Genomic DNA, 13279 nt, shown 5'->3' with positions numbered 1-13279 from the left:
TTAAACTACTTTTACATACATCCATTGGGCTGATGCTCCACAACTCTGGGTTTTGACTGCTATCATATCCCACTTAGAAGGACTAAAGTTAAAAAAAAAAAAAAAAACAACCTGACAATTAATGCTGGAAAGGATGTTGAAATAGGGAGACACTCATTCACTCTAATGGTGACATTGAAATATGAGTAGTCACCCCAAAAAATCAGTGCTAAAAATACATGACCTCCATGACCCTGGTATATCACTCTTGGTTTAAGTCCAAGGGTCTCCACATACTACTCCAGAGAAACTTGCCAAACTGTGTTCTTTGCTGTTTTTTCCACAAGAGCTAGGAAATAACAAGAACCTAAATATGCTTCAAGGATAAATAGAAATATATATATATATATTTCTGTGAACAGAAATGAGGTCATGAAATTTTCAGGTAAATGGATCAAACTAGAAATTATTAAACTGAGTGAGGTAATCTGCACCTAGAAATGCTGCTCTTACATTCAGTTGAGGCAGGTCCAAGACTGAACTTGGTGCCCACCATAGGCACTGGGCTCATGTACCAGGGATGGACTCCAGTCCCACTGCCTGGGGGCCCCCTAAACAATTCAAGCTAAACAACTGTTTGGTCTATCCAGAGGGCCTACTCCAGTCCCATCAGGGCTCCACAGCTATTGGTTCACAGTTCATGAGTTTCCACTAATTTGGCTGGCCATCTCTGTATGTTTTTCCCATCGTGATCTAGATGTCCCTTGCTCATAGAATTCCTCCTCTCTCTCTCTATCATCTATTGGACTCCTGGAGCTTGGGCTGGTACCCCACCATGAGTCTCTGCATCTACTTCCATCAGTTACTGGATGAAGGCTCCATGATGACAATTAGGGTATTCACTAACCTGATTACTGGATTAAGCCAGTTCAGGCACCCTATTGACCATGGGAGACCTTGCCTTGGTGGAGGTGGGGATGGGGGATGGGTTGGGGGTAGGCTGAGGGGCAATAGGAGAGGGGGATCTATGGTTGGTATGTAAAATGAATAAAAAATCTTAAGAATAAAAATTTTTAAAAAGAAATACTGCTGCTGCATGTTCTCTCTTATTTGTTGATTTTTAACTCTGAAACTATAGAGGTTAGAATACAACCCTGAGTTACAGGAAAGTTTAAAGAAACAATGAGGAAGCAGAAGATGGAACTATCAAGAGGTGAATAATAGACTACAGGTGCTAGGAAACAGGTATAAAAAAATGACAGGCATTCACATGAGGAGATGAAGGAGAGCAATTCAGAAAGTATCCTAGAGAAATGGCATAAACAACACTAAATTTTATATTACAGAGTGAATTCAAAACATACTGAGATGAGATCATCTTAGAGAATCAGGTTTATATAATATATAATTGAAAAAATATTAAAACAGCACATTACATACACACACACACACACACACACACACACACATATATATAATTTGAACACTTTGCAAATTTAAATGTTGTAACCTACTTACACATATAATAGAGTTTATCTTTATAACATATAAAAGCAACTTCCAGATTTTAGATTGATAACAATATTTAAATGTTTGATACATTTAAACTATTTATACAAACATTATCAAGTGGTCAAATTTTAAATAAAAATTGTTCAGAAATCTAGGTTTACAAAATAAAAATATCCATTTGCTGTCATCTTATTTCTGCTACTAAATTAAAAGAAGAGACAATACCAAATGAGGGAGATAACTGTCCTTCATTGATTCTGGAATTCAAAATTAATGCAATAATTTGTTATTGCATACCATGAAAGAAACTGACTGAATGCAATATTGAACATGAGATTTTGAACATATATTCTGGAAATATTTTTCATTCAGTTTTCCAAAGTTATAACTAGTAGGAATCTAAGGTCTTAATGAAAAGTAACATCCACTTACATTTGCAACAACATATAGTTTTTGAGTTCTATAATAATATTATGCAAACAAGTCACCTAAGAAATAGATACCAATATCTGTAGCCTCCTATGCAGGGCTATAAATAGCCTGTCTATTAATAATTTTCATGGATTTAACTATTAGCTTATAGTGTAAATTTTAGATATCAGTTTGATATTGAAATTAGATATGTTTATATGTTTAATATACATAAAAACAAGTTAAGTAATTCATGTTAGAGTGTAATATAAAATTTTATATAGAGATATATCAAGGCATATTATGACATAAATATAAACATAATGAAAGCCACAGTGTATCATTTAACCATGATTACATTCCAAATGAACTGCAAATCGACATCTGGCTGTACATTTAATTAGACACAGTCGATCATATAAATTTCATTTGCTCATTAACTTTACCCTTTAATGCTAAACTACCCCATTTATGATCAGTGAGGGAAAATCCTGGCATAGAAAACTATTGAATAACTTCCATAAAACATCTAGTGTTTTGTGCTAGGCTATTACATACATATTTTAATATAACATATAGATGGCATATTCTTTCCCACTTTTTATTTGTTGAATTTATCTGTCCTTTCACTAAACTAGCATAATATTGACTAAAACTAAATCAAAACCCCTGCATTAACATCATTAAAATTTCTTGTAGTTTTACAATCTCACTCCATGTTGACATAAATAGATGAAATTTCTTCAACAAATAATTCCCACTTAGTTTGTTCTGTTAATTTTTATTATAAAGAATACAAATGATCCCAGTGTTGTTTGAATTATTCCTTTAAAATATATTTACAGTGTCATTCATTATGCTGGTAGAGTCACAACTAGAATGAGGCTATCCCCTATAGGTCTTTGTAAACTCACATTAGTCTGATATTCATGTTACATAATGCAGTTTTCTGTCCATCTTCCTCTGATAGTGGCAGCTGCTTCATGAAGAACTTTCTCTTACAGGCATTAGCTGGTGACATTTTCCTTTTTCTTTTCATGCCATCACCAGTTATTTAAGACATACCATATATACCCAAGGACTTCTTTAAGCTTGCAATATGTGTCTACAGGGACATCTCATCAGTTTTTACTGTTTACAGTACTGTGGCAAATATTTCACAGAACAAGTTTATTCATCAGTATAGTATTATTTTGTGAGATAAATGTACCTTTTAAAAACTTATTTGACATAATATTTTCCTCTCAGGATCCACCAGATTTAAAGTATAAGTGGATCATTAACATAGATATGAAACCCTTACAATCATTTTTTTTTAAAAACTAAGTCTATTTTTCTCTAAGTTAAAAATTAAACAAAATAATAGTTCTGAAGGATTATTTTTCTGAAAGATAATCTTGATTGTAACACTTCAAAACCCAATCACTATTTTGTTATTCATCTTTGTATTTGCCCCTGTACTTATTCTAAATGACTTTATCTATACCTGTGATATCTCCTTGTAAAAGGCACAGTGCTTCATTACACATTAAATCATAACAAATCCTCAATCAACTCTACAAAAGTGAGAATATTCAAATCATAGCTATTTCATCATAGCTCATTCTTACATTGCTATTGCATCTGAATATCTGCCTCCCTTATGACAGATATGAAAACTATATTCTTCATGCTTGTCTGATGCAGATTCTAAAATCTCTGAGAAATAAACCATTATTTGAATATTATCATATTTTATTGTCTAATTTTTATCTATTGATATTCATTTTCCTTTATCCAAAATAAGCACACTGTACTCAGTTAAAATTCATATTTTTGTCACTGAAACAATTTTGCTTCTTTCATACCTACTTAGAACAATTTTAGTAAATTTGGGTTGATAGTTTAGTCCATGTTTCTAGTGATAATAGTTTTGTCTTCTAGTTTAGTTTGCATCTTTAATTTGTCAAATAATTTAAATATTAGGATACTAATGAAATAAACAGGAACGAAAATGTGTCTTGTTTTCTATAATTTATGGTTTGTTAGATGGAATATTGTCTAGCATAAGTGTAATCATTTATCTTGCCGTTGCTGTTGTATAAGCCAGGTAAATTCCCTCAACAGATGAATACTGTTTAGAGCTGATGCAAGACAAGGTCACAGTGTGCTGTGTAAGCTGTGGGCATGCATTGTGAATTAAATCTTCCCCAGGTGACTATTTATACAAGATCTAAGGGAACTCTCAAAACATGAACCTCAACAAACACAGAACCAAGCTTTGAAAGAACAAGGACCTATCTAACTTATACTGTCCCTTAATCTCAGCTAAGAGTAGCCAAGTCAATCTATCAACGTGATAATTTCAAGAATAGGCAACTATTGTAGTCCACATTTGGGGGGTTCCTTACTATTTAAAGACTGAGTAGTAAACTCGATTATCTCTGATGCCCCCAAAAAATAGCAACTGTTGTGTCTGTCACATTCCAACAATATGAAACAAAAATATGTACTACATTAAAAATAAATTAAATCGGTGGTCTTTTCCATGTTCTAATGCACTTTAATATCACTGGTTTCTTGGATCAAGTCATAATTCATAACTGGAAATCCTAAAAAGTGTAAGAGAAATGCTCATATTTTTATGTGGTGATATTTTATTTGTGCTCTAATTGATAAAACTTATCTTGGGATTAGAGGACAGAGCCAGCCACTAGATTAGACATAGAAGCCAGACAGTGGTGGCACACACATGTTTAATACTATCACTTGGGAAGCAGAGATGCCTCTGGATCTCTATGAGTTCAAGGCCATACTGGGAATGGAGTCAGGGGTGGTGGCACACACCTTTAATCCGAGCATTTGAGATCTCATGTCTTTGCTTGGGAAGGATTCATGCCTTTAATTCCTGGAAGAGATGGAAGGAAGCAGAAAAGAATATAAGGTGTGAGGACCAGGAACTAGAGGCTTTTAAGTAGTTCAGCTGAGATCCCTTCTGTGTGAGGACTCAAAGGCTTTCAGTCTGAGGAAACAGGATCAGCTGAGGAGTTAGCAAAAGGAGGTTGACTGTGGCTTTTTCTATCTCTCTGATCTTTCAGCATTCACCCCAATATCTGGCTCTGGCTTTTTTATTAATTATACCTTCTAAGACTTGCATTACATTTTTATTTCCTCCAACTCCAGCCAATAAAACTTCTTTTTTATATTAAATGCTAAAATATAGGTCCTGCATTAACAATTGTAATAAATTTTATAATTTGTTCATTTAACTTATTTACAGATTGTTCTTAAATATAATTTTATTTAAAAGACCATACAGGATATTTTGATGTTTTCCTTTGTGTCCCCCAACTTCCCCCAGATCCTATCCACCTCCCTACCCCCTCAACTTCATGTGCCAATATCAAATTGATGTGCTCATCCCTAGGGAAGAATATGAGTGTTGTCTCTAGGCATAATGAACATGGGAGTCAAACTGGTCTTGTATACTAGTGTTCCTTTTTATTTCAATTTTACTTATTCTTATGTTTGAGAGAATACTATATCTAAAACAAGTTTCACTTCCCTTTCCTCCTTCCAAAGCCATAGTATTGTTCACTTTCATCACTGAATTCTATTTCATTACGTGAATATATCATAGTCTATTTGTGTATGGAAGAAGCTTTAGATTCCTTCCATGTTTTTCTTAAAGAAAAAGCTTCTATGAACATACATAGACACCCTCCTTTTAAATTCAACTCTCTACCATTTCCTTTGCCCATATATGGACATGATTGGCATGGGTAGAGAAAGGATTATTTTCTGCTTGAATGCAAGTCTTCAGTCTTTTTATTATGCACGTAGAGGGACATGATGTATAAGGGCAGGGTAAGAATATTTTTAGCATTTTAAGAAACTATCAATCTGATTTCCAAATTTTTCTTACTAATGCATCAGGGAGCTACCTATTTCTCTCCTAATTACATTATGTATATAATATAATTCTAAATGTATTCATGTACTTTTCATAAGACATGCAAGGGTTTTTAAATACATTATATTGTGTTTTGATAGGCTAGTTTATATTTTGGGTCAAATAATAACTTTTTAATAAATCTATTTTTACATTAAATCGAAGTTATATTTTCCCATGAAATATGTGTGTTATTTTAATTCTGACAAGACTGGAGGGACTGCATAATAGTAATAATATATACAGATTTATTCTAAAAATAGCTATATAGAAATACTTCATCAGAAATGAATTCCTAATTCATTCTTTAATAAAAAGTACTTATCATCTTGTTATTGTCATTTTTTTTTCTTAGAAAATGTTTCTTTATTGTTTTGTCTCTGAGAGTTCTTCTTGTTCATGTTGAAGGTTCTTTGCAGAAACATCATCACTTTTGTCAGAAGAGTACCTTCCTCATGTGCCAGTGTTGTACACGTTTCTGTCAGTTAAGCAACTCTTCTATGTACTCACCTCCTGTTGGTAAGGATGTCTTTCTGTTTTCTACTGCTGTTGTCTCCTTTACTCACTAGAAGACTCACTGTATCATCTACTTACACTTTTATTGACTGCACACCTTTTTTATACTATAGAAAAAATATCCACTATCATCCACTATTTTCCAGAAATCAAAAAGGAAGATGTGAATATTAATCAGAATGATTTTATAAGGTGTATGTAAAAATAACAAGGATTTCTGTCTACATGACTCTGTAACAAAGGGAAAAAACTAGTCAAATGAGCAATATTGTGTAGAAATCTATTGAGATCCCTTATATTCTTTATACCATATTGTGTTATTGAATTGAGGGAGTATTTTTCTTCTTTTCCTCAACAATCATTTTGGTAGAAGCATAAAATTGAATTTGCATTTTTTATTTTATTTTTAATGGATCTTGTAAGATGATGCTTCCCAAACTTGGCATTGTATATTACCTCATTTTGTTAAACACTAAACTGACATAAACCAGAAAAAATGTTATTTTTTCCAACAAATAACATTTTTCTTGTAAATAATTTAACCCAAGATGACCTACCATACTATACAATGTACTATTATGAAATTTTCTGTGAGTTAAATTGCAACAGAAAATTCTCCCCTCACAAAAAGTGGGTTTCACCTGGCAGTGGTGGCACATACCTGTAATCCCTGCACTCGGGAGTTTGAGGCCAGCCTGGTCTACAAAATGAGTTCCAAGACAGGCTCCAAAGCTACAGAGAAACCCTGCCTCGAAAAAAAAGTTGGTTTCAATATCGTTGTTGATTCTTTCCTTATTGAAAAAGAAAAGGAAAAATACATAAATGTCCAAATGTAAAATCATTGAATGCCACATTGCTCTTTGTTTCATTATCTTCTATTTAAAATAATTTTTGGAGGCAATCATTCCTTGACCAGAAAGTATACCTAAACTGTAATACAGAGGGAGGAAAACAAAGACGTCATTTGAGGTACACACCTGTATTCACTACAGTCTGGACACTGAGGGAAGAGAATTATTAGTTGAGGCTGACTGGGGACACACATTAATTTCTAGGCTATCCAGAGAAAGCTACAAAGTTAGATTTTGGCCTCAAAATATCAGAGTCCCATTTTCTAGGTATCCTACCTGGAGTTGTATAGCAGTCTAGTCATCTTTGTTTTACATCTAGTATCCTCCTATAAGTGAGTACATATCATGTTTGTCCTTCTGAGTCTGCTTTACCTCACTCAGGATGATTTTTGTCTAGATCCATCCATTTGCCTGCAAACCTCATGATGTCATTGTTTCTCTCTGCTGAGTAGTACTCCATTGTGTATATGTACCATATTTTCTTTATCCATTCTTCAGTTGAAGGGCATCTAGGTTGTTTCCAGGTTCTGGCTATTACAAACAAAGCTGATATGAACATAGCTGAGCAAATGCCCTTGTGGTATGATTGAGCATTCCTTGGGTATATGCCCAAGAGTGCTATGACACAGGGATCACCCAATGATAGAGAAAAGGATGAGATCTACATGAACAACCTGGGCGACAGTGGGAGTAATGAAGGGCAAGATTTGAGGGAAAGAAAGCTTAGCAGAGCAGGAGATCCCAGCTGGATCAAGAACAGAAAGGGAGAATGAGGAATAACAGACCATGATAAATGAAGACCACATGAGAACAAGAATAGGCAGAGTGCTGGAGAGATCCCCAGAAATCCACAAGGATACATCCACTGTAGACTGCTAGCAATGGTCAAGAGAAAGCCTGATCTGACCTAGTCTGGTGATCAGATGACTAAACACCCTAACAGTCATCTTGGAACTCTCATCCAATAACTGATGGAAGTGGATGCAGAGATCCTCAGCCAGGCCCCAGGTGGAGCTCCAGGTGTCCAACTGTTGAGAAAGAGGAGGGACTGCAAGAAAGTGAATTGTTGAATCCAAGATTGCAAAAAGCACAGGACAAATAGCCAATCGATTGGAAGCACATGAATTATGAACCAATGGCTGTGGAGCCCCCAGCTGGATCAGGCCCTCTGGATAAGTGAGACAATTGAATAGCTTGAACTGTTTGGGAGGCACCCAGTCTGTGGGACCAGGACCTGTCCTTAGTGTATGAGCTGGCTGTTTGGAACCTTGGGTTTACACAGGGACACATGCTCAGTCTGGAGGGAGGGGACAGGACCTGCCTGTACTGAATCCACCAGATTTAAATGAATCCCCAGGGGTGTCTTGGTTCTGGAGGACATGGGAATGGAGAGGAGGGGCTGGGGGAGGGTGGGGGTGGGAGCGGGAAGGGGGAGGACAGGGGAACCCATGGCTGATGTATATAAAATTAAAACACATCATCATCATCATCATCATCATCATCATCATAATAATAATAATAAATAAAATCAGAGTCTAGGTCTACAGCTCAGCAATGAGGTAGAATGCTTATCTTGGCTCAGAATTCAGGCACAGCACCTCAAAACAGGTAACAACATATAGACATATAGGCACTTCAGCTGCCATGAGTAAATTATGACTTTCAAAATTTTTATTCAACATGCAAGATATAATTAATATGAATGTCTTCTTATCTGAAATTTAAGGTCACATACTTTCAAAACACTTTAGCGACACCTTCAGCTTCTGACTCTCTTCTCTGTTAATCAGGAAGATTACCCTTGCCAGCAGTACAAGTATATTGTAAAAGTAAAATACAACCAAAACCTGCAGCAATAACATATGATTTCTTAGTAATTTTTGTAACAATTTCCTGGGGAGGTGCAATACGTATGTCTATGATTACCCCAGAGAGGAAGCCCACAATAGACCAAAAAGTGAATCCACCAAACCAACTTGGTGTATCTGTCAGTTTTATCAGTTACTTAGAGGACTCTGAGCCAACCCCTGTTAATTACAGAAACTTAAATGACTCAAAGACAGTTGCACCATCAAAGTCCACCAAAGCAAGGGTGGCAATTAATAAACTGGGAACCTGAATCAGATTATAGCCTGCAGGCAACTCAACAGTAGGGAAGTGTTCTTTCCAAATATCTCTGTTGGTCTAAACCATTTCCAGGCAGCTCAGTGGGTTTATGTTTCTTCCAGGCAACTGGTCTGGTTACAGAGTCTTCTGACTCATCTGAATGTGACTATCACCAGCCTTATTGTTCAGTCTTGGGAGAGAGGGACAGGCCTAGTGAATGTGGTCAGTTTCAGGGACTCCTGAAGCTATTTTTAGCTGTTTCCCTTGTAACTTAGAAAGAAATTCCCTGCAAAACAAAATACTTCTAATGTTGGAGGAAACTTCTACACAAGAGTAATAAAATACCATGGCTGATGTGTAAAATTAAAACACAAATATTATAATAAAAAATACCATAATTAAATACATGAGAATCAAGTAGTACAGGTTTGAATTAATGTCTGCCTTCTTAACATACTGATGGTATTAATAAATAGTTTCTGTATTTGATTAATTTCAAAAGCTCAGATGTTATTCAATATATTCCTAAGCTGTCTCTGCTTATTTATAATTACAGCCATTGATATTAAGTCACAAGCTAAGTAGCCTTAGAACACCATGGAGTACTTAGAAGTACCTCTGGTTATCAACGTATGAACTTAGATTTCTGAAAGGAAGCAGATAAAAAAGGTTTAGTTGCTTTAAACATTTATTGTTACAGCTTTTAAATAGCTTACTTTTTTAAATTATCAGGCAGAGAGTTTTTAAGTAAGTAACATATCGAGCAGTTTGAAAGAGTTAATAAATAAGCATATTACATTCAGCAGGCTTCTAAAGCTGTCAATTCAGTTGTTAGCAGAACAATAACCATGTATGTTAATGATCACTTAAACAATCTAACATGGAACATGGAAGGACAAATTAAGCCAAAATGAGAACTCAAGAAAAATTCTGCCATTGACATATGCCGTAATATACTGTTTGATTTGAATAAGTTAGGTATGTAATCTAATGGAACTTTCTTTTCAACATTTTTATTTAAAAAATAAACAGTAAAATAAATTCAAAATCCTCTGCTTCCTAGAATAGTGTGAAATAACATATGAATAATTCACTCTACTAAATACGTACTTAAATCTGATAACCAAAATATCACAATTAAATGATTTAAAAGGACTTGATTATGTCAATTAACTAAAATGAAGACTTGTCCAAAATAGATTTTATCCAATAATTACTTTCCACTGTATAAATATGCATAACATTGAAAACATAGAACCAATTTAATTAATTCTAAATTAAATGACAATAATTGAGCAAGTTGGGGTAAAAATCCAATTTTATTTTAATTTTAATATTAAAACCTTTAGTCTGGGAAAGATTATACATTATAAAAATGGTCAAATTAAAGTTATAGATAGAGTGTGTCATTCCTTTGAAATAATTTGATATAAACGATAAAAAGTCAATGGATTACTTATTGGTAAATTCGAACAAGTAGTGAGTTCCGCCCCCCTCCCCCCCCGGACTGAAACATTAGGTGAAATGTCAAGTCACAGAAAAAAATGGAAATTATGAAGCTTTTTTATTAGGTGCACACAAAAAAGCATCCGCACTATACATAGCACCACCAACTATCAAATGGGCACTTTGTGTAAGTGGAATTGAACTAGGTACTTCTATGATTAGCTTATTGAGTTTCATATAATAACTTCAAAGTTCATTTTTATCACATATTGCAATTTTCTTTTCTTGCCAGAATAACATTCTCTCAAGTGCATTAATGTTCATTTGATTCTATTCATCAATATGTAAGCATTTAGTTTCTTTACTAATTTTAGATATTCTGAACAGCCATGCAATGAGCATAGGAAGACTCAAATATCATCCAGTTCCTGATATGAATTACTTTAAGTATATATACATAAAAGGAAATAAAGTAGTGTATTAATACTAATTCTATTTTGTGATGACTTTCATATCGCTATTCATGTAATAGCAATGCGAGTCATCAACTCCGTTTTGATTTCTTCTGCGCACGGACACTTCTCCTCCTCCTCTCAGTACATTTATTATGAAGTACAAATGTGGGACATTCTATAATGAATCCATTGTAACCACATACTCTCAGCATTAATTAATTTGGTAAACCAACATTAAATTAATACAGATTAGGCACTGCAGATAAGTGAGTTGCTCCTGACATGGGGACAAGGCATCTCTTACTCTCCCTATGCTTTTCCCCCCAAGCTCCAGCCCGTAACAGGTGAGGAGTTCCTCTCAATGAAAAAGAATTAACTAGAAGACATATTTGCCTTAATCAGTCTCCTTGTCCTAAGAGCTTTTTGTAGTCTACTAGGAAATGTTTGAAGTTATTTAATTTAATGTGGTGTGTGTATGTGCACGTGGTGTGTGTGTGTGTGTGTGTGTGTGTGTGTGTGTGTGTGTGCGCTCGCGCCTGTGCGTGGGCGCATCTGAATAAGTTTATGATGCCAATTTAAATGCAGGTACCCATGGAGGCCAGACGGGAGCATTGGATCTCCTGGAGCTGGAGTTATAGACAGTTGTGAGCCATAGTTTAGGGACTGGTACCTAAGTCTAAATCCTCTACTAAAGCAGCAATTGTTCTTAACCACTTTGTCATCACTTCACTCCCAGAAATAACTTTTCCCCATCTATGCCTATACATGTACATTTATGCATTTATTTGCTAGTTTGTTTATTTGTTTAATTATTGAGTAGGGGAGTGTTGTTCAAGACCAGGTTTCTCTGTGTAGCTCTGGCTATCCTGGAACTCACTTTGCAGACCATGCTGGCCTTGAACTCAGAAATGTGTACACTTCTGCCTCCCAAATATTGGGATTGAATGTGTATATCACCACTCTCTGGCTTTTTGAATTTTTTTTAGGGGTTTTTGTTTGGTTGGTTTTATTTGGATTATTTGGTTTTTTTGAGACAGGGTTTCTCTGTGTAACAGCCTGTCTGTCCTAGAACTCCCTTTCCAGACCAGGATGGCCTTGAATTCAGAGAGATCTACCTGCCTCTGCCTCCTGACTTCAGAGATTAAAGGCATGCATCACAGCACCTAACATATATTTCAACTTTAAATATTTAATTTTTTTCCTAACTGTATTTTGATCATATTCCTTCCATTCTCCCAATGTTGACTCATATCCATCCCCATGAAATTTCATGTTCTCTCCTCCCTCTGTCTAAATAAACAACCACATGCAAAACTAAACAAAAACGTCACACACACAACACCATTCCAAACCATGGATTCTGGTTTGTGTTGGTCAATTTCTCTTGAACTACCTTGGAATGTGGCTGATACTCAATGTGTCACTCCACTGAAGAAAACTGATTTATTTTTCTTTTCTAGCAGCAATCAAGTGCAAATGGATTCTTGAAAAGATTTGGGAATTTGTGCTCAATTCCTCTTCTCCATGCTGAGAATTTGTCTGGCTTGAATTCACACTCTCATAGTCTCTGTAAATTCATATGTACACCCCTATTGTGTCTGGAAGATGCCATTTCTTGGAAGTTTTATTCAATCTCTGACTCTTATTTATTCCACTTCTGACTCCTCTTTTGTAAAGTTCACTGAGCCTTGGGGACAGAAGATGATAAAGACATTCCATTTAGGGCCCAGTGCTCTAAACTCTCTCAATTCCTGCACAGTTTCATTATTGGTTTCTATGTTAATTATAATATCCTGTAAGAAGAAGTTTCTCTGATGAAGCCTGAGCAATGCAGGGATCTACAGGTGTTGATCAATATGTCATTAGGAGTTGTATTGATATGTCCATTTAGCAGAATCATAGTAGCAAATTTTGCTGTCAAACCAATGACCTATATGATTTCAGGTTCTTGGTCTCATTAATACCATCAGGTAAAGGTTCAATCTAACGGAAACAATGCACCAAATAAAGATCATTTGTTGTGTGAGATCACACCTATAGCACACCTATAACTTTAGGAATTTGGTGACATC

This window comes from Onychomys torridus, chromosome 12 (genome assembly GCF_903995425.1).
Source record: "Onychomys torridus chromosome 12, mOncTor1.1, whole genome shotgun sequence".
Lineage (NCBI taxonomy): Eukaryota > Metazoa > Chordata > Mammalia > Rodentia > Cricetidae > Onychomys > Onychomys torridus.
The sequence above is the reverse complement of the archived record's forward strand: the minus strand, read 5'-3'. Positions refer to the sequence as shown.